The sequence below is a fragment of the Ranitomeya imitator genome, chromosome 1 (assembly GCF_032444005.1).
Source record: "Ranitomeya imitator isolate aRanImi1 chromosome 1, aRanImi1.pri, whole genome shotgun sequence".
In the NCBI taxonomy this organism is placed as follows: domain Eukaryota; kingdom Metazoa; phylum Chordata; class Amphibia; order Anura; family Dendrobatidae; genus Ranitomeya; species Ranitomeya imitator.
In genome coordinates, this window is record NC_091282.1 from 424373759 (window position 1) to 424401055 (window position 27297).

Here is a 27297-nt window from a genome sequence, read left to right on the forward strand (position 1 = left end):
AGATTCTCTATGGGGTTCAGGTCAGGAGAGTTGGCAGGCCAATTGAGCACAGTAATACCATGGTCAGTAAACCATTTACCAGTGGTTTTGGCACTGTGAGCAGGTGCCAGGTCGTGCTGAAAAATGAAATCTTCATCTCCATAAAGCATTTCAGCCGATGGAAGCATGAAGTGCTCCAAAATCTCCTGATAGCTAGCTGCATTGACCCTGCCCTTGATGAAACACAGTGGACCAACACCAGCAGCTGACATGGCACCCCACACCATCACTGACTGTGGGTACTTGACACTGGACTTCAGGCATTTTGGCATTTCCTTCTCCCCAGTCTTCCTCCAGACTCTGGCACCTTGATTTCCGAATGACATGCAAAATTTGCTTTCATCAGAAAAAAGTACTTGGGACCACTTAGCAACAGTCCAGTGCTGCTTCTCTGTAGCTCAAAAGTGGCTTTACCTGGGGAATGCGGCACCTGTAGCCCATTTCCTGCACACGCCTGTGCACGGTGGCTCTGGATGTTTCCACACCAGACTCAGTCCACTGCTTCCTCAGGTTCCCCAAGGTCTGGAATCGGTCCTTCTCCACAATCTTCCTCAGGGTCCGGTCTCCTCTTCTCGTTGTACAGCGTTTTCTGCCACATTGTTTCCTTCCAACAGACTTACCATTGAGGTGCCTTGATACAGCACTCTGGGAACAGCCTATTTGTTGAGAAATTTCTTTCTGGGTCTTACCCTCTTGCTTGAGGGTGTCAATGATGGCCTTCTTGACATCTGTCAGGTCGCTAGTCTTACCCATGATGGGGGTTTTGAGTAATGAACCAGGCAGGGAGTTTATAAAAGCCTCAGGTATCTTTTGCATGTGTTTAGAGTTAATTAGTTGATTCAGAAGATTAGGTTAATAGGTCGTTTAGAGAACCTTTTCTTGATATGCTAATTTATTGAGACAGGTTTTTTGGGTTATCAGGAGTTGTATGCCAAAATCATCAGTATTAAAACAATAAAAGACCTGACAAATTTCAGTTGGTGGATAATGAATCTATAATATATGAAAGTTTAATTGTAATCATTACATTATGGTAAATAATGAAATTTAACACTATATGCTAATTTTTTGAGAAGGACCTGTATCTGTGTGCTCCAAGTTTGGTTATTGTTGGCCGGAGGACCCCTTTTTCTGCTGTTTGTTACAAAAATTATATTCAGCACTATTTTGCCTCAAAAAATATTACAAGGCCACATATTTGCCAGTGTGGTATTTCTGTGACAGCCGTCATAAATCTGCATGCTCCAAGTTTGGTCATTGTAGGCCGGAGGACCAGTTTTTTAGCTGTGTGTTACTGAAATTATATACAGCACTATTTGGCATACAATAATATAAACAGGCCACATATTTGCCAGTGTGGTATTTCCGTGAGAGCCCTCATATATCTCTGCTCCAAGTTTGGGCATTGTAGGCCGGTGTTCTTATTTTTTGGCTGTCTTATACTCAAATTATATACAGCACTATTTTGCATAAATTAACTTTAAAAAAGGCCCCAAAAATTGAACACAGTTTGTTAGGTCAGGCTGAGGCCTGCCTGGTGTTTGTGTTTGAAAAATCGTAGATTTGCAGGCATACTGATCAGATATTATTTTTCTACTAATAAAGACATTTTTGTTGAGCATTTGAAATAGTGCAGTAGTCCATTTAAAATTGTTAAGGCAATGGGCAAGGAACGGTGAAGTGGACGTGATGCTGATGGTGCATCCAGAGGACGAGGCCGTGGCCAAGGTGAAAGTGGGCAACAACAAAGACCCACATCTTCTCGCTCGACCTTCCTGTCCCAGTTTCTAGGGGACCGCAGCACACCACTATTGAAGCCAGAGCAGTGTGAAATGGTTGTTGTTGGATAGCAGAAAATGCTTCCAGTCACTTAGCCACCACTACCTTGTTTTCTACACGGTCAAGTCTGAGTAGCCGTGAGTGTGGCCAGGATATTTCTCACCGTGATCTTCCCAAAGCTTTGACCAGCCCCGGTCACACGAAGGCGATGGTGGGAAAAAGTCACAAGAGGTGGATGATGATGAGACAAAATTGCCAGAAAGTCAGGAGGGGAAGTAGGGAGTGGATGTGGAAAATGAGATGGTGGATGACATAGTGACTGACCCAACCTGGCAGGAGGACATGCATAGCGAGGACAGCAGCACAAATGGGGAAGTAGGCATATCCACCCAACAGGCAGGAAGAAGCAGTGTGGTGGCCACAGACAGAAGGCGTGCATCCGTTCCCAGTAACACCAACATGAGGGAAGTTGCCATTCCAACTATTAGATCTTCCTGAGTCTGTTTATTTTTTAAATACTCTGCCGATAACCCAAAACAGGCCATTTACAGGACCTGCCATGCCCGCATCAGCAGGGGTAGCAAAACAACCAGCCTGACCACCACCAGCATGATCAGGAACATGCAAGCAAAGCACCTGACTTTGTGGGCAGAACCCCAGGCTCCAGGACCACTGCCTGCTGGTCACACCACTGCTTCTTCCACCATTTTGCATAGAAGCCAATCCCCAGTACACCGTGCATGTGAAGATGCCTCTAGCCCTGCACCTGTTGTGGCGCACAGTCAAGCAGCACATCAGCAAGCCCGTCTACGTCCTTGTCCCAGAACAGCATTCAGTTGTCTATAACCCAGATTTTGGAATGCAAACGGAAATACCCCACCAACACCCCACAGGCCACAGTCCTCAATTCTAATATTTATCTTCTGCTTGCGCTAGAAATGCTGCCTTTTAGGCTTGTTGAGATGGAAGCTTTCCACAACCTGAAGGTGGCGGCCATCACAAGGTACTCGGTCCTCAGTCGCCACTATTTCTCCCGGTTTGCCATACCGGCATTACACCAGCATGTGTCCCACAACATTACCTGTGCCCTCAACAATGCTGTTACAGGGAAAATGACACCTAACCACGGACACATGGACAATTGCTTGTGGGCAGGGATGGCACATCTCAATGACGGCACACTGAGTTAACATCGTTGAAGCCGGGACCCAGTCGGACCTTGGGATGGAACACATCCTCCTCACGCCGAGGATTGCTGGTCCTATGTCTATCAGGGTTACCCCCACAGTCTACAGCTCCTGCACCACCTCCTCCTCCTCCTTTTCATCCTCCATCTCTGAAATCAACACATCAGTGAGAAGCTGGAGGCACTTCAGCACTGCCTCAGCCAAGCGGCAACAGGTTGTGCTGAAGCTAATCTGCCTAGGTGACAAATCACACAATGCAGAAGAGTTGTGGACAGCGCTGAAAGAGCAGTCAGATGTTTGGATGACACTGCTGAACCTACAGCCAGGCAGGGTCGTGTGTGACAATGGCCGTAACCTGGTGGTGGCTCTGAGTCAAGGTGAGCTCACACACGTACCTTGCTTGGCCCATATGCTTAACCTCGTGGTTCAACATTTTCTGAAAAGCTACCCGGAGCTGCCGGATCTGCTAGTGAAAGTACGCCATCTGTCTGTCCATTTTAGCAAGTCAGCTACAGCTTCAGTCGCTCTTGCCGTGCTTCAGTAGCGTTTTCAGCTTCCGTCTCACCGACTGTTGTGTGAGGTGACGTCCCCACGCACTGGAACTCTATGCTGCATATGTTGAAAAGGATTTGTGAGCAGAAGAGGGCCATTGTTGACTATCAACATCAACAAGGCCATCAAATTTCTGGTCAGACTCCACACATAAGACCTCAGGAGTGGACATGGATGTCAGACATATGTAACATCCTCCAAAACTTTGAGGACTGCACCAAGATGGTGAGTGGTGATGACACCATAATTAGCGTTACCATCCCGCTTCTCAGCTCACAATCAAAAAGGATGCATTGCAGGCTGAGCATGAGGACATGGAGCAAGGAAACATACAAGGGGATTATACTGAACCCAGCCTCATGTCTTCTCAACGTGGATTAGTAGGCAATGAGGAGGAGGAGGAAGAACAGGAGCTACTTTCATGTGCTATACACGGTACTACAAACACATCTGTATTAGCTTCTGTTCAGTGAGGATGGCCTGAGGAGAGGGAGGAGGAGGTTGAGGATGAGGAGGAGGACAGCATGGTCAGTCGTCCTGTTGGTGAGGACACAGATATCTTGCCTGTTAGCAGTCTGGCACGCATGGCTGACTTTATGTTGTGCTGCATTTCACGTGACCCGTGGATTATCAAAATTTGGGGTGACACTCATTACTGGTTGGGGACACTTCTAGACCCACGCTACAAGTAGAACTTTCAATCTCTTCTGCTTGAGGCAGAGAGATGTACTAAAATGTTGCAGTACCAGAGGGCCCTTGTAGTGGAATTACTTAGCAAATTCCCATTTGAGAACGCTGGCAGCAGACGTCAGAGTTTGTTGTACAACCAAGGAGTTCAAGCGAGAGAGACAGAAGTACAATCCAGCTCAGCCAGGGGAACAATGGCCAAGTTCTGGGATAGTTTTCTCTGACCCTCCCATCGTGGCGGCACTGAGGCAAGGGGTGATGTCACCTAAAGTTCAATGTTTGGGAAGATGGTGAGGGGGTTCCTTGCAGATCGTACAAACGTCCTCCATGATTCTTCTGTGCCTTTTAATTATTGGTATCCAAGCTGGATACATGGCATGAACTGGCTCTCTACATCTTGGAGGTCCTCGCCTGCCCTGCTGCTAGCGCTCTGTCTGTCTGTTTTTAGTGCTGCTGGTGGAATTATCATAGATAAGCGCATCCGCCTGTTAACTGAAAATGCTGACAGGCTGACTCTTAGAAAAAATGAACAAGGCCTGGATTAGGAAAGGCTTCGGTACACCACCAAGTCAAACCAGCGAATCATAACCTCAAATACATTCTCTCTTTTTGGGGAGGTGTATTCTCATACACCTCTTCACATGCACACATGTGTATGGGCTTCCACTTTTGGTCTGTTTGTGGTTCTCCTCCTCCTTATCCTCATCCTCATCATCTAAAACCACTAGATGACCAGGGTGCACGTGCTTAGTACTGTTACAGGCCGGTGAATTTTGGGCACTGGGGCTGTGAAGGCACTATTTTATTTTGTAAAAACAGAGCCCCACATTGGGGAATTGGGCATTACATTACATTGGGCCGATTTCTTAAGTCTATCTCTTGCAATGTGTCCTTTAACTGCCACTATATGACCAGGGTGCACGCGCTCAGTACTGTTATAGGCCGGTGATTTTTGGGCACGGGGACTGTGAAGGCACTATTTTATTTTGTAAAAACAGGACCCCACATTGGGGAATTGGGCATTACATTACACTTACTTTTTAACCCCTTAGCGACCTGTTGTGGGTTCTGTTTTTGGGCTCCCTCTGGTGGTTACTGATGGTACTGGGTGACTTGTGCTCTCTGCGGTCTCTGGTGTCCACCTGTTCCATCAGGTTATGGGAGTTTCCTATTTAACCTGGCTTTTTTGTCATTTCCTCGCCGGCTATCAATGTAATCAGCGTGTCTTTTTACCTCTGCTCCCTGCGTCTGTTATCTTCAGGACAAGCTAAGTTTTGATTTTCCTGTTCCACGTTTTGCTTTATTTTTGTCTTTGTCCAGCTTGCAGATATGTGATTCCTTGCTGCTGGTTGCTTTAGTGGGCTGAAATTACTCCTCATGTTCCATGAGTTGGCACATGAGTTCAAGTAATTGCAGGATGGTTTTTTGAAGGGTTTTTCGCTGACCGCGCAGTTCACTTTTGTATCCTCTGCTATCTAGCTTTAGCGGGCCTCATTTTTGCTGATTCTATTTTCATAACTACGTATGTGCTTTCCTCTCATTTCACCGTTATTATATGTGGGGGGCTGCTATTTCTGTGGGGTGTTTCTCTGGAGGCAAGTGAGGTCTGTGTTTCTTCTAATAGGGGAAGTTAATCCTTCGGCTGGCGCGAGACGTCTAGGAATCATCGTAGGCACGTTCCCCGGCTACTGCTAGTTGTGTGTTTAGGTTCAGGATCGCGGTCAGCTCAGGTTCCATCACCCTAGAGCTTGTTTTGTTTTTGTGCTTGTCCTTTTGTGATCCCCTGCCATTGGGATCATGACAGTATAGCCGGCCTGAAAAAATTGGTCATCGTTTTGGCTGAAGTAGGAGGAAAAGTAGTCTGAGGAAGTTTTTTTTTTTTTTTTTTTTTTTTTTTCCCCTCCTCAGTGTTTGCTGCCAAGCATTAATTGCAGCTTGGCTGCTTCTTTCCTCCTCTTAATCTTTGAATGGCTCTGACCTCAGCTGTTTATCATGGACGTCCAGAGTTTGGCTTCCAGCCTGAATAATCTTGCTGCTAAGGTTCAAAATATACAAGATTTTGTTGTACATACGCCTATGTCTGAACCTAGAATTCCTATCCCAGAGTTTTTTTCTGGAGATAGATCTAGTTTTCTGAATTTTAGGAACAATTGCAAGTTGTTTCTTTCCTTGAAATCTCGCTCCTCTGGAGACCCTGCTCAGCAGGTCAAGATTGTTATATCTTTTCTGCGGGGTGACCCTCAGAATTGGGCATTTGCATTGGCACCAGGGGATCCTGCGTTGCTCAATGTGGATGCGTTTTTTCTGGCATTGGGTTTGCTCTATGAGGAACCTAACCTAGAGATTCAGGCTGAAAAAGCTTTATTGGCTCTCTCTCAGGGGCAAGATGAAGCAGAAATATATTGTCAGAAATTTCGGAAATGGTCGGTGCTTACTCAGTGGAATGAGTGCGCTCTGGCTGCAAAATTCAGAGATGGCCTTTCTGAGGCCATTAAAGATGTTATGGTGGGGTTCCCGGCGCCTACAGGTCTGAATGAGTCCATGACTATGGCTATTCAGATTGATCGGCGTTTACGGGAGTGCAAACCTGTGCACCATTTGGCGGTGTCTTCTGAACAGGCACCTGAGATAATGCAATGTGATAGAATTCAGTCCAGAAGTGAACGGCAAAATTATAGGCGGAAAAATGGATTGTGTTTTTATTGTGGTGATTCAGCTCATGTTATATCAGCATGCTCTAAACGCACAAAAAAGGTTGATAAGTCTGTTGCCATTGGTACTTTACAGTCTAAGTTCATTCTGTCTGTGACTCTGATTTGTTCATTATCATCCATTTCCGTTGATGCCTATGTGGATTCAGGCGCTGCCCTGAGTCTTATGGATTGGTCATTTGCCAATCGCTGTGGATTTAGTCTGGAACCTCTGGAAGTTCCTATTCCTTTGAAAGGAATTGACTCTACACCTTTGGCTATGAATAAACCTCAGTACTGGACACAAGTGACCATGCGTATGACTCCCGTTCATCAGTAGGTGATTCGCTTCCTGGTACTGTATAATTTACATGATGTCTTAGTGCTTGGTCTGCCATGGTTACAAACTCATAACCCAGTCCTGGACTGGAAAACAATGTCTGTGTTAAGCTGGGGACGTCAGGGGGTTCATGATGATGCATCTCCGATTTCTATCGCTTCATCTACTCCTTCTGAGGTACCGGTATTTTTGTCTGATTATCGGGAGGTTTTTGAGGAGCCTAAGCTCAGTTCGCTTCCTCCTCACAGGGATTGCGATTGTGCTATAGATTTGATTCCTGGCAGTAAATTCCCTAAAGGTCGTTTGTTCAATCTGTCAGTGCCAGAGCATACTGCTATGCGGAATTATGTTAAGGAGTCCTTGGAAAAGGGACATATCCGTCCATCTTCGTCCCCTTTGGGAGCAGGTTTTTTTTTCGTGGCCAAGAAAGATGGTTCCTTGAGGCCTTGCATAGATTATCGTCTTTTGAATAAGATTACAGTCAAATATCAGTATCCTTTGCCATTGTTGACTGATTTGTTCGCTCGCATTAAGGGGGCTAAATGGTTCACTAAGATTGATCTTCGGGGTGCGTATAATCTTGTGCGGATAAGGCAGGGTGATGAGTGGAAAACCGCATTTAATACGCCTGAGGGTCATTTCGAGTATTTGGTGATGCCTTTTGGACTTTCTAATGCTCCTTCTGTCTTCCAATCTTTTATGCACGATATTTTCCGTGAATATCTGGATACATTTATTATCGTGTATTTGGATGATGTTTTGGTTTTTTCTGATGACTGGGAGTCTCATGTTCAGCAGGTCAGGAAGGTGTTTCAGGTCCTGCGGGCCAATTCTTTGTTTGTAAAGGGTTCTAAATGTCTCTTTGGAGTCCAGAAGATTTCTTTTTTGGGGTATATTTTATCCCCTTCTACTATTGAGATGGATCCCGTCAAGGTTCAGGCTATTTGTGACTGGACGCAGCCTACATCACTTAAGAGTCTGCAGAAGTTCTTGGGCTTTGCTAATTTTTATCGTCGCTTCATAGTTAATTTTTCTAGTGTTGTTAAGCCTTTGACGGATTTGACTAAGAAGGGTGCTGATGTTACTGATTGGTCTCCTGCGGCTGTGGAGGCCTTTCAGGAACTTAAGCGCCGGTTTTCTTCTGCTCCTGTGTTGCGTCAGCCAGATACGTCGCTTCCTTTTCAGGTTGAGGTTGTTGCTTCCGAGATCGGAGCGGGGGCGGTTTTGTCACAGGGAAGCTCCGATGGCTCAGTGATGAAGCCATGTGCGTTCTTTTCTAGAAAATTTTCGCCCGCTGAACGGAATTATGATGTTGGTAATCGGGAGCTTTTGGCCATGAAGTGGGCATTTGAGGAGTGGCGTCATTGGCTTGAGGGTGCTAGACATCGTGTGGTGGTCTTGACTGATCACAAAAATCTGATGTACCTTGAATCTGCCAAGCGTCTGAATCCTAGACAGGCTCGTTGGTCACTGTTTTTCTCTCGTTTCAATTTTGTGGTTTCATACCTGCCAGGTTCAAAGAATGTGAAGGCGGATGCTCTTTCTAGGAGTTTTGTGCCTGACTCCCCTGGAAATTCTGAGCCCACTGGTATCCTTAGGGATGGGGTGATTTTGTCGGCTGTCTCCCCAGACTTGCGACGTGCTTTGCAGGAGTTTCAGGCGGATAAACCTGATCGTTGTCCGCCGGAAAGACTGTTTGTTCCGGATAATTGGACCAGTAGAGTCATCTCCGAGGTCCATTCTTCTGTGTTGGCAGGTCATCCTGGAATATTTGGTACTAGAGACTTGGTGGCCAGGTCTTTTTGGTGGCCTTCCTTGTCGAGGGATGTGCGTTCTTTCGTGCAGTCTTGTGGAGTTTGCGCTCGGGCTAAGCCTTGCTGTTCTCGGGCCAGTGGATTGTTGTCACCTTTGCCTATCCCGAAGAGGCCTTGGATGCACATTTTCATGGACTTTATTTCGGATCTCCCTGTCTCTCAAAAAATGTCCGTCATATGGGTTGTGTGTGACCGCTTTTCTAAGATGGTTCATCTGGTACCCTTGCCTAAGTTACCTTCCTCCTCTGAGTTGGTCCCTCTGTTTTTTCAAAACGTGGTCCATTTGCATGGCATTCCGGAGAACATCGTTTCTGACAGGGGATCCCAGTTTGTGTCTAGATTTTGGCGGACGTTCTGTGCTAAGATGGGCATTGATTTGTCCTTTTCGTCTGCATTCCATCCCCAGACGAATGGCCAGACGGAACAAACTAATCAGACTTTAGAAACTTATTTAAGGTGTTTTGTTTCTGCTGATCAAGATGACTGGGTTTCCTTTTTGCCGCTTGCCGAGTTTGCCCTTAATAATCGGGCTAGTTCTGCTACCTTGGTTTCTCCTTTCTTTTGTAATTCGGGGTTTCATCCTCGTTTTTCCTCTGGTCAGGTGGAGCCTTCTGATTGTCCTGGAGTGGACATGGTGGTGGATAGGTTGCATCAGATTTGGAGTCATGTGGTGGACAATTTGAAGTTGTCCCAGGAGAGGGCTCAGCGTTTTGCTAATCGCCGTCGCCGCATGGGTCCTCGACTTCTTGTTGGGGACTTGGTGTGGTTGTCTTCTCGTTTTGTTCCTATGAAGGTCTCTTCTCCTAAGTTCAAGCCTCGGTTCATCGGTCCCTATAGGATCTTGGAAATTCTTAACCCTGTGTCGTTTCGTTTGGATCTCCCGGCATCGTTTGCTATTCATAATGTGTTCCATCGGTCGTCGTTGCGGAAGTATGAGGTACCTGTTGTTCCTTCGCTTGAGCCTCCTGCTCCGGTGCTGGTGGAGGGTGAATTGGAGTATGTTGTGGAGAAGATCTTGGATTCTCGTGTTTCCAGACGGAAACTCCAGTATTTGGTCAAGTGGAAGGGTTATGGTCAGGAGGATAATTCTTGGGTGATTGCCTCTGATGTTCATGCTGCCGATTTGGTCCGTGCTTTTCATAGGGCTCATCCTGGTCGCCCTGGTGGTTCTCGTGAGGGTTCGGTGACCCCTCCTCAAGGGGGGGGTACTGTTGTGGGTTCTGTTTTTGGGCTCCCTCTGGTGGTTACTGATGGTACTGGGTGACTTGTGCTCTCTGCGGTCTCTGGTGTCCACCTGTTCCATCAGGTTATGGGAGTTTCCTATTTAACCTGGCTTTTTTGTCATTTCCTCGCCGGCTATCAATGTAATCAGCGTGTCTTTTTACCTCTGCTCCCTGCGTCTGTTATCTTCAGGACAAGCTAAGTTTTGATTTTCCTGTTCCACGTTTTGCTTTATTTTTGTCTTTGTCCAGCTTGCAGATATGTGATTCCTTGCTGCTGGTTGCTCTAGTGGGCTGAAATTACTCCTCATGTTCCATGAGTTGGCACATGAGTTCAAGTAATTGCAGGATGGTTTTTTGAAGGGTTTTTCGCTGACCGCGCAGTTCACTTTTGTATCCTCTGCTATCTAGCTTTAGCGGGCCTCATTTTTGCTGATTCTATTTTCATAACTACGTATGTGCTTTCCTCTCATTTCACCGTTATTACATGTGGGGGGCTGCTATTTCTGTGGGGTGTTTCTCTGGAGGCAAGTGAGGTCTGTGTTTCTTCTAATAGGGAAAGTTAATCCTTCGGCTGGCGCAAGACGTCTAGGAATCATCGTAGGCACGTTCCCCGGCTACTGCTAGTTGTGTGTTTAGGTTCAGGATCGCGGTCAGCTCAGGTTCCATCACCCTAGAGCTTGTTTTGTTTTTGTGCTTGTCCTTTTGTGATCCCCTGCCATTGGGATCATGACAGCGACCACCGATACGCCTTTTAACGGAGGCCGCTAAGGGTACTTAAACCACAGCGCCGTTAATTAACGGCGCTGTGGAAAAAGTAAATAGCGCCCTCCAGAGTCGGATTTTCTCCGGGGTCTCGGCTGCCGGGGGTAGCCGAGACCCCAGAGAACATGATTCGGGGGGGTTTTAACCTACCCCGCATTTGCGATTGCCGATAATTAACCGTTTACCGCCGATCGCAAAAAAAAAAAAAACGCGATCTCTTTTTAATTTCTCTGTCCTCCGATGTGATCGCACATTGGAGGACAGAGAAAAGGGGTCCCAGGTGGCCCCCCAATACTTACCTATCTCCCCCGATGCTCCTCGTGTCTCCCGGTGGGCGCCGCCATCTTCAAAATGGCGGGCGCATGCGCAGTGCGCCCGCCGGCCGGCCCCGCGAGAATCTTTGAGGTCTCGGCTGCCGGGGGTAGCCGAGACCCCAAAGAGCATGATCGGGGTCGGTTTTACCGACCCCTGTTTTGCGATCGCCGGTAATTAACTGTTTACCGGCGAGCGCAAAAAAAAAAAAAAAAAGTCCAAGTGTAATTCTCTGTCCTCTGATGTGATCGCACATCAGAGGACAGAGAAATAGGGGGATTCGGGGACCCTGCCATACTCACCTGTGTCCCTGGATCCTCCTGCTGCTCCTCCTGGCCGCCGGCATCTTCTGGGCAAAAGAAAATGGCGGGCGCATGTGCAGTGCGCCCGCCATCTGTCTCCATCTGCCGGCCGGCAGGAGAAGAGCATTTGGGGCTAAAATTAGGGTTAGGGCTAGGGTTAGGGGAAGGGTTAGGGGTAGGGTGAGGGGTAGGGTTAGGGGTAGGTTTAGGGGTAGGGTTAGGGGTAGGGTTAGGGTTAGGGGTAGGGTTGGGGTTAGGGGTAGGGTTAAGGGTAGGGTTAGGGGTAGGGTTAGGGTTAGGGCTAGGGGTAGGGTTAGGGCTAGGGGTAGGGGTAGGGTTAGGGCTAGGGTTAGGGCTAGGGGTAGGGTTAGGGGTAGGGTTAGGGCTAGGATTAGGGTTAGGGTTAGGGCTAAATTTAGGGTTAGGGTTGGGGCTAAATTTAGGGTTAGGGTTGGGGCTAAATTTAGAGTTAGGGTTGGCGCTAAATTTAGGGTTAGGCTTCTTTCACACTTACGTCGGTACGGGGCCGTCGCAATGCATCGGCCCGACATACCGACGCACGTTGTGAAAATTGTGCACAACATGGGCAGCGGATGAAGTTTTTCAACGCATCCGCTGCCCAATCTATGGCCTGGGGAGGAGGGGGCGGAGTTACGGCCAAGCATGGTCAGAAATGGCGGATGCGATGTACAAAAAGACGTTATATTGAACGTTTTTTGTGCTGACGGTCAGCCAAAACACTGATCCAGTGCACGACGGACGCGACGTGTGGCCATCCGTCACGATCCGTCGGCAATACAAGTCTATGGGCAAAAAACGCATCCTGCGGGCACATTTGCAGGATCCGTTTCTTGTCCAAAACGACGGATTGCGACGGATGCCAAACAACGCAAGTGTGAAAGTAGCCTTAGGGCTAGGGTTAGGGTTGGGGCTAAAGTTAGGGCTAGGGTTGGGGCTAAAGTTAGGGTTAGAGTTGGGATTAGGGTTAGGGTTTGGATTAGGGTTGGTATTAGGGTTAGGGTTGGCATTAGGGTTACGCTTGGGATTAGGGTTAGGTTTGGGATTAGGGTTAAGGTTAGGGTTGTGATTAGGGGTGTATTGGGATTAGGGTTAGGTTTGAGGTTAGGGTTGAGATTAGGATTAGGGGTGTGTTGGATTTAGGGTTTTGATTAGGGTTATGGTTAGGGTTGACATTAGGGTTGTTTTGGGGTAAGGGTTGTGATTATGGTTAGGGTTAGTGATTAGGATTATGGATCAGGTTGGGATTAGGGTTAGGGGTGTGTTGGGGTTAGGGTTGGAGCTAGAATTGGGGGGTTTCCACTGTTTAGGTACATCAGGGGGTCTCCAAACACGATAGCCAATTTTGCGCTCAAAAAGTCAAATGGTGCTCCCTCCCTTCTGAGCTCTGCCGTGCGCCCAAACAGTGGGTTACCCCCACATATGGAGCATCAGCATACTCGGGATAAATTGGACAACAACTTCTGCGGTCCAATTTCTCTTGTTACCCTTGTGAAAATAAAAACTTGGGGGCTACAAAATCTTTTTTGTGGAAAAATATATATATATATATTTTTTATGACTCTGCATTATAAACTTCTGTGAAGCACTTGGGCATTCAAAGTTCTCACCACACATCTATATAAGTTCCTTGGGGGGTATAGTTTCCAAAACGGGGTCACTTGTGGGGGGTTACTACTGTTTAGGTACATCAGGGGCTCTGCAAACGCAACATAACGCCCACAGACCATTCTATCTAAGTCTGCATTCCAAAACGGCGCTCCTTCCCTTCCGAGCTCTGCCGTGCGCCCAAACAGTGGTTTACCCCCACATATGGGGCATCAGCATACTCAGGATAAATTGGACAACAACGTTAGTGGTCCAATTTCTCCTGTTACCCTTGTGAAAATAAAAACTTGGGGGCTACAATATCTTTTTGTGAAAAAAAAATATTTTTCACGACTCTGCATTCTGAACTTCTGTGAAGCACTTGGGCATTCAAAGTTCTCACCACACATCTAGATAAGTTCCATGGGGGGTCTAGTTTCCAAAATAGGGTCACTTGTGGGGGATTTCTACTGTTTAGGCACATCAGGGGCTCTCCAAACGCGACATGGCGTCCGATCTCAATTCCAGCCAATTCTACATTGAAAAAGTAAAACGGCACTCTTTCTCTTCCAAGCTCTGCGGTGCGCCCAAACAGTGGTTTACCCCCACATATTGGGTATCGACGTACTCAGGAGAAATTGCACAACAACTTTTGTGGTCAAATTTCTCCTGTTACCCTTGTGAAAATAAAAATTTGTGGGCAAAAAGATCATTTTTGTAGAAAAAATGCGATTTTTTTTTTTCACGGTTCTACGTTATAAACTTCTGTGAAGCACATGGGGGTTCAAAGTGCTCACCACACATCTAGATAAGTTCCTTAAGGGGTCTAGTTTCCAAAATGGGGTCAATTGTGGGGGGTTTCTACTGGTTAGGCACATCAGGGGCTCTCCAAACGTGACATGGCGTCCAATCTCAATTCCAGCCAATTCTACATTGAGAAAGTAAAACGGCGCTCCTTCACTTCCAAGCTCTGCGGTGCGCCCAAACAGTGGTTTATCCTCACATATGGGGTATTGACGTACTCAGGAGAAATTGCACAACAACTTTTGTGGTCTAATTTCTCCTGTTACCCTTGTGAAAATAAGAATTTGTGGGCGAAAAGATCATTTTTGTGTAAACAAAAGCGATTTTTTTATTTTCACGGCTCTACGTTATAAACTTCTGTGAAGCACTTGGGGGTTCAAAGTGCTCACCACACATCTAGATAAGTTCCTTAAGGGGTCTAGTTTCCAAAATGGTGTCACTTGTGGGGAGTTTCCACTGTTTAGGCACATCAGGGGCTCTCTAAACGTGACATGGCGTCCAATCTCAATTCCAGCCAATTCTGCATTGAAAAAGTCAAACGGCGCTCCTTCACTTCTAAGTTCTGCGGTGCACCCAAAAAGTGGTTTACCCCCACATATGGGGTATTGGCGTATTCAAGAGAAATTGCATAACAAAATTTATGGTTACATTTCTGTTTTTACACTTGTGAAAATAAAAAAAATGGTTCTGAATTAAGATGTTTGCAAAAAAAAGTTAAATGTTCATTTTTTCCTTCCACATTGTTTCAGTTCCTGTGAAGCACGTAAAGGGTTAATAAACTTCTTGCATGTGGTTATGAGAACCTTGAGGGGTGTAGTTTTTAGAATGGTGTCACACTTCATTATTTTCTATCATATAGACCCCTCAAAATGACTTCAAATGTGATGTGGTCCCTAAAAAAAAATGGTGTTGTAAAAATGAGAAATTGCTGGTCAAATTTTAACCCTTATAACTCCCTAACAAAAAAAAAATTGTTTCCAAAATTGTGCTGATGTAAAGTAGACATGTGGGAAATGTTATTTATTAACTATTTTTCATGACATATCGCTCTGATTTAAGGGCATAAAAATACAAAGTTTGAAAATTGCAAAACCTTAAAAATTTTCGCCATATTTCCATTTTTTCATAAATAATCGCAAGTAATATCGAAGAAATGTTACCACTAACATGAAGTAAAATATGTCACGAAAAAACAATCTCAGAATCAGCGGGATCCGTTTAAGCGTTCCAGAGTTATAACCTCATAAAGTGACAGTGGTCAGAATTGCAAAAATTGGCTCGGTCATTAAGTACCAAATTGGCTCTGTCACTAAGGGGTTAAGTCTGTCTCCTGCAATGTGTCCTTTAACTGCCACTAGATGACCAGGGTGCACATGCTCAGTACTGTTATAGGCCAGTGAATTTTGGGCAAGTGGGCTGTGATGGCACTATATTTTTAAGTCTAAAAAGGACAACACATTGGGTAATTTGACATGACATTTCTTTGGGCCTACTTCTTAAGTTTGTCTCCTACAATCTGTGCTGTACCTGCCACTAGATCACCAGGGTGAGCATGCTCTGTGCGGTGCATTTTGGCCAAGGGGGCTGTCATACCACTATTTTATTTTTAAGAAAAGAATTTTACATTGGAAATTGGGCATGACATTACTCTGGACCTACTTCTTAACTCTCTCTCCTGCAATGTGTCCTGTACCTGGCACTAGATCACCAGGGTGAACAATGTCTGTACTATTATAGGCCAGTGAATTTTGAGCAAGTGGGCTGTGATGGCACTATATTTTTAAGTCCAAAAAGGACAACACATTGGGGAATTGGGCATGACATTTCTTTGGGCCTTCTTCGTAACTCGGTCTCCTGCAATCTGTCCTGTACCTGCCAATAGATCACCAGGGTGAACTTGCTCTGTACGGGGCATTTTGGCCAAGGGGGCTGTCTCTTTTATTTTAAAAAAAAAGGATTTTACATTGGGGAGTTGGGCATGACATTACTTTGGGCCTACTTCTTAACACTGTCTCCTGAAATGTCTCTTGTTTACCTGCCACGTGGTCTGAACTGTTTTAGGCCAGTGAATTTTGAGCAAGTGGGCTGTGATGGCACTATATTTTTAGGTCCAAAAAGAACACATTGGGGAATTGGGCATGACATTACTTTGGGCCTACTTCTTAACTCGGTCTCCTGCAATGTGTCCTGTACCTGCCACTAGATCACCAGGGTGAACATGGTCTGTATGGTGCATTTAGGGCTAGGGGGCTGTGATGGCACTATTTTAATCAGTCCAAAAAGGACCCCACATTGGGAAATTGGGCATGACATTCCATTGGGCCTACTTCTTAACTCTGGGTGAATGTGCTTTTTACTGTTATAGGCACGTGAAGTTTGGTCAAGGGGAACTGTGATGGCACTAGTCTATTTTTACAAAAAGGTACCCCACATTGGTGAAACCACATCCTTGTTGGCAACCACTTCATAACATTTGTGTACCTTAAAGAGCTTACTTGAAAAGCTCCTTTTTGTGTTGCCTAGTTGATAACATTGGACACAATATACTTCATATAAATTTGATTAAGCAATGCTGTTACTTTGCCTCAGAAGTTCATTAAAAATATTGCTTTGTCCACTATATTAGTTTCTCTCCTTGTGAGCCTTAACTTTGTCTGCCTCAAATGTACAAATGGAGAATATACAAATGGAGATTTGTAAACAAGATTGAAATACTGTATACCGAATGCATTCAGACAATCACATAGCTGCATCTTGTAAAACATTTGGAGATGTGACAGACAATGCTCATAGTGATACAATCTTGATAAATGTTTGTTTATTCATATTCACTTCACGAACAGTTCTAAGCCTCTATATGTTTGCTGTTTGTCATTGTAAAACATTAAAGTTTATTGAAACTACTAGATGGCGGCCCGATTCTAACGCATCAAGTATTCTAGAATATGAATGTCCACGTAGTATATTGCACAGCCCATGTAGTATATTGCCCAGCTACGTAGTATATTGCCCAGCCACGTAGTATATTGCCCAGTCACCTAGTATATTGCCCAGCCACGTAGTATATTGCCTAGTCATGTAGTATATTGCCCAGCGACGTAGTATATTGCACAGCGATGTAGTACATTGCCCAGCCACATAGTATATTGCCCAGTCACGTAGTATATTGCCCAGCGACGTAGTATACAGCACAGAACCACGTAGTATACAGCACAGAGCCACATAGTATATTGCCCAGCCATGCAGTATATTGCCCAGCAATGTAGTATACAGCACAGAGCCACATAGTATACAGCACAGAGCCACGTAGTATATTGCCCAGCCACGTAGTATATTGCCCAGTCACGTAGTATATTGCACAGCCGCATAGTATATTGCCCAGCTACGCAGTATACAGCACAGAGCCACGTAGTATACTGCCCAGTCACGTAGTATATAGCACAGCCCATGCAGTATATAACAGTGGCCAGATAATATATAGCACAGCCCACGGAGTATATAACACTGCCCACATAGTATATAACACTGCCCACATAGTATATAACACTGCCTATGTACACTACACTATGTAGTATACAGCACAGAGCCACGGGTTATGTAACACAGCCCACGGAGTATACAGCAGTGTGGGCACCATATCCCTGTTAAAAAATAATTAAAATAAAAAATAGTTATATACTCACCTCCTGGGATCCAGCGGAACTCCGGCGATAGGCGCGCGGCTGCCGCCATCTTCCGTTCCCAGGATGCATTGAGAAATTACCCAGATGACTTAGCGGTCTCATGAGGGTAATTTCGCAATGCATCGCTGGGAACAGAAGATGGCGACAGGCGCGAGCGGCTCAGCAAACAATGGAGGATGAGTATAGCAGGTTTTTTGTTTTTTTATTATTTTTAACATTACATTTTTTTACTATTCATGCCACATAGGCAGCATCAATAGTAAAAGGTTGGGGACACACAGGGTTAATAGCAGCGGTAATGGAGTGCGTTTCCCGCAGCATAACACGGTTCGTTACCGCCGGCATTAACCCTGTGTGAGCGGTGAGTGGAGTGGAGTATGCGGGCACCGGCCACTGACTGCGGGTATTAAGGAGCAGCCATTTTCTTCCGGACTGTGCCCATCGCTGATTGGTCTTGGCTGTTTTGCCAGGACCAATCAGCGACTTGGATTTCCAGGACAGACAGAGGCCGCGACCAATGAATATCCATGACAGACAGACAGAAAGACAGACAGAAAACAGACAGACGGAAGTGACCCTTAGACAATTATATAGTAGATGCCAGTGGTGATTTGATCTAAATCCTTGTGTCTTTTATTTTCTAGGGGTTTATAGCCCCTCGTCTGATGACTCCATGATATCTCAGTTTCATCCAACCTTGAAGGTGTGGGTGAAACTAGAGTTACTACTTAGTGTTATTCACTATATAAGACCAGAGAAACATGACTAAGACAGATGCTAAAACTGGGGTACCTGTACATGTACAGTGTGCTGATACCTGCATAATTAGGAACGCCCATGCAGTGTTGGAAATCTCCCAGGGGTTCTCTGTCTTGGTCTTGCTTCTCTGATATTCCAGACGGATGATGTTTAAAAGCCTCTTGGTGATGATCTAAGTATACTGTATGTAGTTAATCTTCATATATACGTAATCACTATATTTATTTAATCCTTATATGTACTTATTAACCTGTGTATGTTAGCACATACAAAATTGTACGTACTCAGACTATTCAATCATACTATTCCTTGAATTTTGTAGTTTGCAATAAAATTGCCTTGCATTGCAAATATTAGCCTTTTTTAAAGCTGTATCTGAACCTTAGGGTTAAAAACATATCAAATAAAATTGCCAAATTCTCCTGTAAATAATTGTGCAAAGAGGGAACCATCATACCATTAAAAAAATACAAGTGAATTTTCATGGGCCCATCCAGTATGTGGGTCCCAAGGCCTAATGGGGTGCATATGACTGACTATGCAGCAGGGCTTGACTTTGTGCAAATGTATAAAACAAAGGAGTATGGAGCACAAAATAAGTGGATTTTCATGGGCCCATTAAGTATGTGGGTTCCAAGGCCTAATGGGCTGCATATGACTGGCTATGCAGCAGGGCTGGCCATGCTGCCAATGTGTAAAACAAAGGAGTACGGGAGTACAAAATGCATATTGTGAAGTGGATTTTAATGAACCCATCCCGTATGTGGGTTCCAAGGCCTAATGGCGTGCATATGACTATGCAGCAGGGCTAGCCTTCCTGCCAATATATAAAACAAAGGAGTATGTAGCACAAAATGCAAATTGTGAATTGAATTTTCATGGGCCCATTCAGTATGTGGGTTCCAAGGCCGAATGGGGTGCATATGACTGAATATGCAGCATGGCTGGTCTTGCTGCCAATGTGTAAAACAAAGGAGCATGGGAGTACAAAATGCATATTGTGAAGTGGATTTTAATGGGCCCATCCAGTATGTGGGTTACAAGGCCTAATGTGGTGCATATGACTACTTTTAATGAACCCATCCAGTATGTGGGTTCCAAGACCTAATGTGGTGCATATGACTATGCAGCATGGCTAGCCTTCCTGCCAATGCATAAAACAAAGGAGTACAGGAGTACAAAATGCATATTGTGAAGTGGATTTTAATGGGCCCATACAGTATGTTGGTTCCAAGGCCTAATGGGGTGCATATGAATTGGTAGCAGGACAGGCCTTGTATTCAATACCACATTTTTTCACGAGGCCCTCCTGGACATCTTATGAAAGGGGTATTGTGGTGCATCGTAGTTCTTGGCAGCCCATCCACTCACAGCATAGGCTACAACAGCTTAGGAGACCCACTGTTTCATATTGGCCCTTTAAGAAGATTAATTCCTCCTGATGCACCAGTAAAAATAAGCTCTGTGACTTTAAGAGTCCCTCCTTCGTACATAAAACAAGATGGCAGAGTTGTTAGACATGAAATACATGCACTGACCAAAAATAAATACCATTTTTTATGCATAATAGCAAAAATATCTCAGGGCATGTACGACAGGACATAAGCTGGGAAAACTGCCAACATACATATGTAAAAACTCCAAGAAAAGCTGCAGTCAAACAAAGTCCCATAAAAAGTCAAAGTTTATTACATAACCAAATCAGTAAAATATAACACGTGAACAGACCAATGGAAAACAGGGAGAATGAAGCACTATATGGCGGTACTAGAGTAACCAAAGGACTCGTACACCCAACACTTTTCCATTGGTCTGTTCACGTGTTATATTTTACTGATTTGGTTATGTAATAAACTTTGACTTTTTATGGGACTTTGTTTGACTGCAGCTTTTCTTGGAGTTTTTACATATGAAACAAGATGGGTCTGCTTATGTGTCACACATCACATGGCCAGCTAGGGTTGTTAAATGTTACAATGACATTTCCCAGTGAATGCATTTGTAGTGGTTGAAAGCAATCTTAAAGTTGAAAAACACTTCAAAAACGTAGTGTCTGAACTAAGCCTAAGTGGGAGAGGAAATTAGTCATTAACCTGCAAAGGATGTACCTTGATATATTTTCAAGCAAAACCTGTTTTGGTTTCATTTTCATGTGTTTTTTGTGGCACCGGGAAAAATGGCATGAATCTCGGAAAAAACGATTAAAGCTGTGAACTAGGAGTCAGGAATGCTTCCAGGGGCGATCCCCATGATGTCCCTGTGTCATTTGAGCAGTGTTTCCATCATTTTTAGATGTCTTTAGACCTTAAAAGGACCCCCGGGGGGATCGCGGTAAAAATACTCGGTCTCCCATAAACATACATTGGGCTCGTTGTTCTGGCTGAGTACCTGAGTATTCCAAATTTGCTCAACCAGAGCAACGAGCACCCGAGCATTTTAGTGCTCGCCCATCAATAATCTCCACCCCATCTCTATGTGAATCATGCTATGTTCCATTGGACACTATATATCCTCACTTTAATGTACTGTTAATACAGAACTGAATGGAACTTCGGCTATGTTCTCTCAGAGCATAAATGCTGCATTTTGTCTGTTGAATATATCAACACATTTTCTGTTGGTGTCCATATGATAAAAATCAGGGGTGGACTGGGCCGTGTGGCAGAAATGCATTTGCCCCCCGGTCTGGTGGCTAAGCCACTGAACAGGACCAAAGAACCTGTGATGAGCAGGAACAGGAGGGCGGGACACGCAGCGTTCACCTTGAAGCCATGAAGGCTTCAGTAATGTGCAGGCTGCGGTGAGAGGGAGCAGCTCCTGGCACACAGAGGAGGAAAAGACTGCATTACTTACATAGTGATCGCACGCAGCCTCCTCCTCTTCTGTGTGCAGATCTGTCTCCGATATCTGCTGAGACAGGCCTGGAGGGGGAGGATGTACAGCGTGCAGACTAGAGAAGCAGCCCACAGAACAACAGGACAAGGACAAGTTGAGAGGTAGCTGCTCTGTGTGCCCACTGCCAGCACACGCCAAGTAACCTCTCCCGCTGCTCATCTCAACGCTTGCTGTGCTAAGTGGCAGGGGGAGGGGGGCATTTAACAAATTAAACATGGCAGGTCAGAGTATGTGTGTTTTCCTGAATGTGAGTGTGTGTGTTTTCCTGAATGTGTGTGTGTTTTCCTGAGTGTGTGTGTGTTTTCGAGTGTGGGTGTGTTGTCCTGAGTGTGTGTGTTTTCGTGTGTGTGTGTTTTCCTGAGTGTCTGTGTGTGTTTTCCTGAGTGTGTGGGTGCCTGTGTTTTCCTGAGTGTGTGTGAGTTTTCTTGAGTGTGTGTTTGTGCGCTTGTGCCCGCATGGCAGCAGTTAAAGCCGCAAGCCAATCAGAGGCTGGCAGCTGAAATCAGCGCGCATGTCGCCAGCGTATGGGGCAGGAATGGAAACAACACAGGGGGCAGAAATGGAAATGACACAGGAGGCAGGAATGGAAACGACACAGGGGGCATGAATGGAAACAACACAGGGGGCAGGAATGGAAACAACACGGGGCAGGAATGGAAACAACACAGGCGGCAGGCATGGAAACAACACAGGGGGCAGGAATGGAAACAACACAGGGGGCAGGAATGGAAAAGACACAGGGGGCAGGAATGGAAACGACACAGGGGGCAGGAATGGAAACAGCAAAGGGGGCATGAGTGGAAACAACACAGGGGGCATGAATGGAAACAACACAGGGGGCAGGCATGGAAACAACACAGGAGGAAGGAATGGAAACAACACAGGGGGCAGGAATGGAAACAACACAGGGGGCAGGAATGGAAACAACACAGGGGGCAGGCATGGAAACAACATAGGAGGCAGGAATGGAAACAACACAGGGGGCAGGAATGGAAACAACACAGGGGGCAGGAATGGAATCAACACAGGGGGCAGGAATGGAAACAACACAGGGGCAGGATGGAGACACGGGGCAGAATGTGAGACATGGGGGCATGGGAGACATGGGGGCAGGATGGAGACAAATAGGGCAGGAATATGGAGACAGATGGGGCAGTATGGAGGAAGATGGGGCAGGATCATGGTGCAGGAAGGAGGCAGATGGTGCAGGATCATGGTGTAGGATGGAGACACATGGTGCAGGATCATGGTGCAGGATGGAGACACATGGTGCAGGATCATGGGGCAGGATAGAGACAGATGGGGTGGTGGGATCATGGGACTGATGGGGTAGGATCATGGGACAGATGGGGCAGGATCATGAGACAGATGGGGCACGATACGGAGATCATATGGGGGCTGAATGGATCCTCATGAGGGCAAAATGGGAGAACATAAGGCTGGAGCCAGGAATGAGATACACGGGGCCAGGATGGGGGATATTATTACCATAGGAGCTAATTAAGGGATATTATTACTGCAGTGATGTATTTATTTTATTTTTTGAGTATACTGTTTTAAATGAGGGGGCGGTCCTGTTACTGTCCAGAGCGACATTATGTCGCCCTTTTTTCTTCATCTGGTGCAGTGTAGAAGTTGGGAAAAAATTAAGTAATGTGTTCTGCAAGTGGAGCTCTAGAGAACTGTGTTATTTCTTGCAGAGACCCATCCTGGCTGGAAGATGTGATGGCAGTCTGTGCTGGTTGAGGATGAAAAGCGAAGCTGAAGGACTTCACCTAGAGACGTCACTGGTGAGTCAGTGTGTTACCTGTACACTGACACTATATAGAGAGTTCCTGTGTACAATGTCACCAGTGATCACTGTATTACCTGTACACTGGCACTTTATACAGAGGTCCTGTGTACAATGTCACCAGTGATCACTGTATTACATTTACAATGACACTATATACAGAGCTCCTGCGTATATTGTCACTGGTGATCACTGTATTATCTGTACACTGACACTGTATACAGAGCTCCTGTGTATAATGTCACTGGTGTTCACTGTATTACCTGTACACAGACACTGCATACTAAGTACAGCTCTCCTGTGCATAGTGGCACTTTTGGTGATAGTATTGTGTTTTTTTATTAATGATCAGTATTGTAGTATTCAGTCACTATGTGGTGGTAATATGTGGTCCGGTCATGGTGTTGCAGTATTTGTCTCTTGTATGTGCTATTATTCGGTAACTGTTGTGGTAATATGTGGACTTGTCATGGTGTGGCGGTATTTGTTTCCTGTATGTGGTATTATTGGTCACATGTGGTGATAATATGTTATCTTGACATGGTGCGATGGTGTTTGTCTCTTGTATATGATATTAGTCGGTCACTGTGGTGGTAATATGTGATCTAGACATGGTGTGGCAGTATTTGTTCCTTGTATGTGGTAGTATAGGTCACTATGTGGTGGTAATATGTGGTCTGGTCATGTTGTGTTGGTATTTGTGCCTTGTATGTGGTTTTATTGGTCACCATGTGGTGGTAATATGTGGACTGGACATGGTGCGGTTGTATTTGTCCCTTGTATGTGATATTGTTGGGTCATTGTGGTGGTAAAATGGTGTCTGGTCATGGTACAGTGGTATTTGCCCCTTTGGATGTGACATTATTGGTAATTTAAAAAATTGAAAAATAAATAAAAATATGCCTAAATTGTATAGCATATTTTAAGAATTTTTTAATAGATTAACGTAGAGTGGGGCCCAGCCAAATGAGTCTACCTTGTTTTGGTGGCAGATAAGAAAAATCTTTTGGCCAAAACAAAAGCTACTGGCTATATGTGTGATCTGGTGATGGGAACTGTTAATGTGTGATTGGTGAGAAGTGGAGTTTTTCCCAGGGAGAGCGGTGGGACTGTGGACAGTTCGAGGGGTGGAGGCGAGGCTGGGGTTTGAGCCTGGACAGAGTCTCAATGGGCCCCAAAAATTTGGCCAGTAAGGGGCCCCAAAATTCCTAGTGTCAGCCCTGTTTGAAGTTTCTGTATGGTGATGTTAAGGAGGTACTCTATGGTGGAGTTATGGAGGTTTTGCATGGTGCCATTATGGAGGTACTGTATGGGCGGCGAACAGCGGGAATGGTGAGCAGTGATCCACATATGAGCTGAAGTTTACATGGTCTGACAAGGGGAGAGGAGGGAAGGGAGTATTTGGCAAAGTGTTTTACTGCTAGCGCATTTCAAGGACTGTGGTGTGTGTGTGCCATTATACAGTGGCGCTGTGCGTGTCATTGGTGCATTCACTCTGTGTCATTATATGTGACTGCAGACTTGTGAATCCTCACATCGCTTGCAGTGCTGTGCTTATTCAGCGGGTGTGTGACTGCAAGTTTGTGATTTGCATTCACGCGGTCACATGCCAACTAGACTTGCATGGCATAATGCAACTGTATTGAACAAGGCCAGAAACAGTCTAGTCGGAATGTGGCTGGGACTTTATATATCGCATGCTTGTGGTGACAAGACCACCTGTTCCCGATGCCAGAACCAGAGAATCTTCACAGGGCACAGTTCGCACGATATGAGGATTCACACATAGTGACTGTAGACATGAAGCATAAGATCCGACAACCCCTTTAAGGATGGGCCGCTACTCATGGGCCACTGCTGTGTGCTTGCCCCCCAGGCTAAAATTTGCCAACCAGCCCCTGATAAAATCCAATACCAATCTTCTCTGATTATTGTGTCTCTGCTGCATTTCTTAAAAATGTTTTCCTCTTTACTAGTGTTGAGCATTCCGATACTGCAAATATCGGGTATCGGCCGATATTTGCTGTATCAGAATTCCGATACCAAGTTCCGATATTTTTGCGATATCGGAAATCGGAAGTTCCTATAAGTTCCCAGTCATCTTCGGCATGTGCGGTGCGTATGGTTCCCAGGGTCTTGAGGAGAGGCCCTGGGATCCATATTCATGTAAAAAATTAAAGAATAAAAATAAAAAATATGGATACACTCACCCCTCCGATCAACCCTGGCTGTCACCGCTGCAAGCGTCTGCCTCCGTTCCTAAGAATGCAGAGAGTAAAGGACCTTCGATGACGTCGTGGTCACGTGAGCGGTCAGGTGACCGGTCACCTGACCGCGACGTCATCGAAGGTCATTCACTCTCTGCATTCTTAGGAACCGAGGCAGATGCTTGCAGTGGTGACAGCCAGGGTTCGTAAACAATAACTGATTTATACTAGCGCATGGCTGAGTGGCCATGCAAACCTCTTATATCTGTAGCCTTCCAGGACCAATCGGAGCCACTACAGGACCTGAGCATGTGACCGCCGACCACCAATGAGAGTTCGTCCCGTGGGCATGCTCAGTAGAAGAAAAGCAGGACAGTCCCTAGAATGTCTGCTTGCCTCAGATCAATGCTGGTTACAAAGTCTGAGCCTGGAATGGCAGCTGTAACCAAACACACAGTATATGTTTGAGCCAGACACTTGGACCGTTGTCTCTGCTGAGCAGGCTCCACTGTGGCTGGAGGAGAATGGGAGACTGCAGCGGACATGGCTCGAGATTCTCCCTGTGCAGCGGTGGAAACGTGACACATAATTATAATAAATAATAATATAACTATTATGTTGTAAAGAAAGTTGTTAGCATTGCCCTAATTTTCTAAATCTGTTTTATTTATTGAAAAAATACAAAACCAAATAAAACAAAAAACTTTTCTCTGTAATTTCTAACTAATTTAAGTAAATGTAAGTTTCTAACAGGTGTAGATTCATTGTTAGGCTTCTGTGGACAATTGATTGCATTGATGCAGCATTGAATTCTCCAGCGGAGAGAAGATACAATTGTGTGCAGGTGGTCTTGAGTGAACCCATACATTGTTTGTACACAAGTGATGTCCTGCTTCCTCTTTTTGTTGTCCCAAACAAAAAGAAGACACATTTAAATGTAATTGTCTGCTGAGGCATTGTGGCTAGTGCTCCTGCTACTCAAAATTACACTGTTTACAAAGCATGCTTTGCAAGTTGGCACAGACTCATTCATATTGGATGCATCCGGTAACTTTGTGATCTTTCTCATAGATAAAAGAGAGATGTGAATGGAAATATGAATACAGTCAATCAAATCACACATAATGCAAAAGGAGAATGACAAGTTAAAAAAATAATAGAAATGAAATGTGGCAAAAAAGTCACAGTTTGTATGTGCTATTAGAGCGATCTTCAAATTATACCTACAGGACATATAGAGACCAGTGTACAGGTTGTTTCACCTCATTTCTTTCTATTATTGGTCACTTTCATCCTTCCTTCTGACCTATATTATTTGCAGTATGACAATTTACAGTCCAATATAAAGTTCCCATATAAAACTTCTGTTTCAAACTTTTTAAATATAGAACAAATTGCCATAATATATTGTATAACTTGGACATAAAAGGCAGTCATGCATCATGTGCTATGTGTTTGATATCTTTCTGGACACACACTGTATTTATGTAATGAATTATATTATATGTGCATACTTTCCAACTTTTTATCAAAATATTTATGTTACTAGCATTATTTCTTAGACCACATTCACATGTGCAGTATTTTGTCAGTATATTACCTCAGTATCTGTAAGCCAGAACCAGGAGTGGAGCAATCAGAGGAAAGTATAATAGAAACATATGCACCACTTCTGTGTTTATCACTCTCTCCTGGTTTTGGCTTACAGATAATAATGTAATAATGACCAAATACTGAACGTACAGATTGCTGTTAAAAATATGAATCGGTCGATGAGTCCATGGAAGAAAGCAGCATCAGGAAGGCTTAGAATTTATAAGGCAATAATCCCTGACTAAATGCCTGTAATAAGCTATACCTTCTGT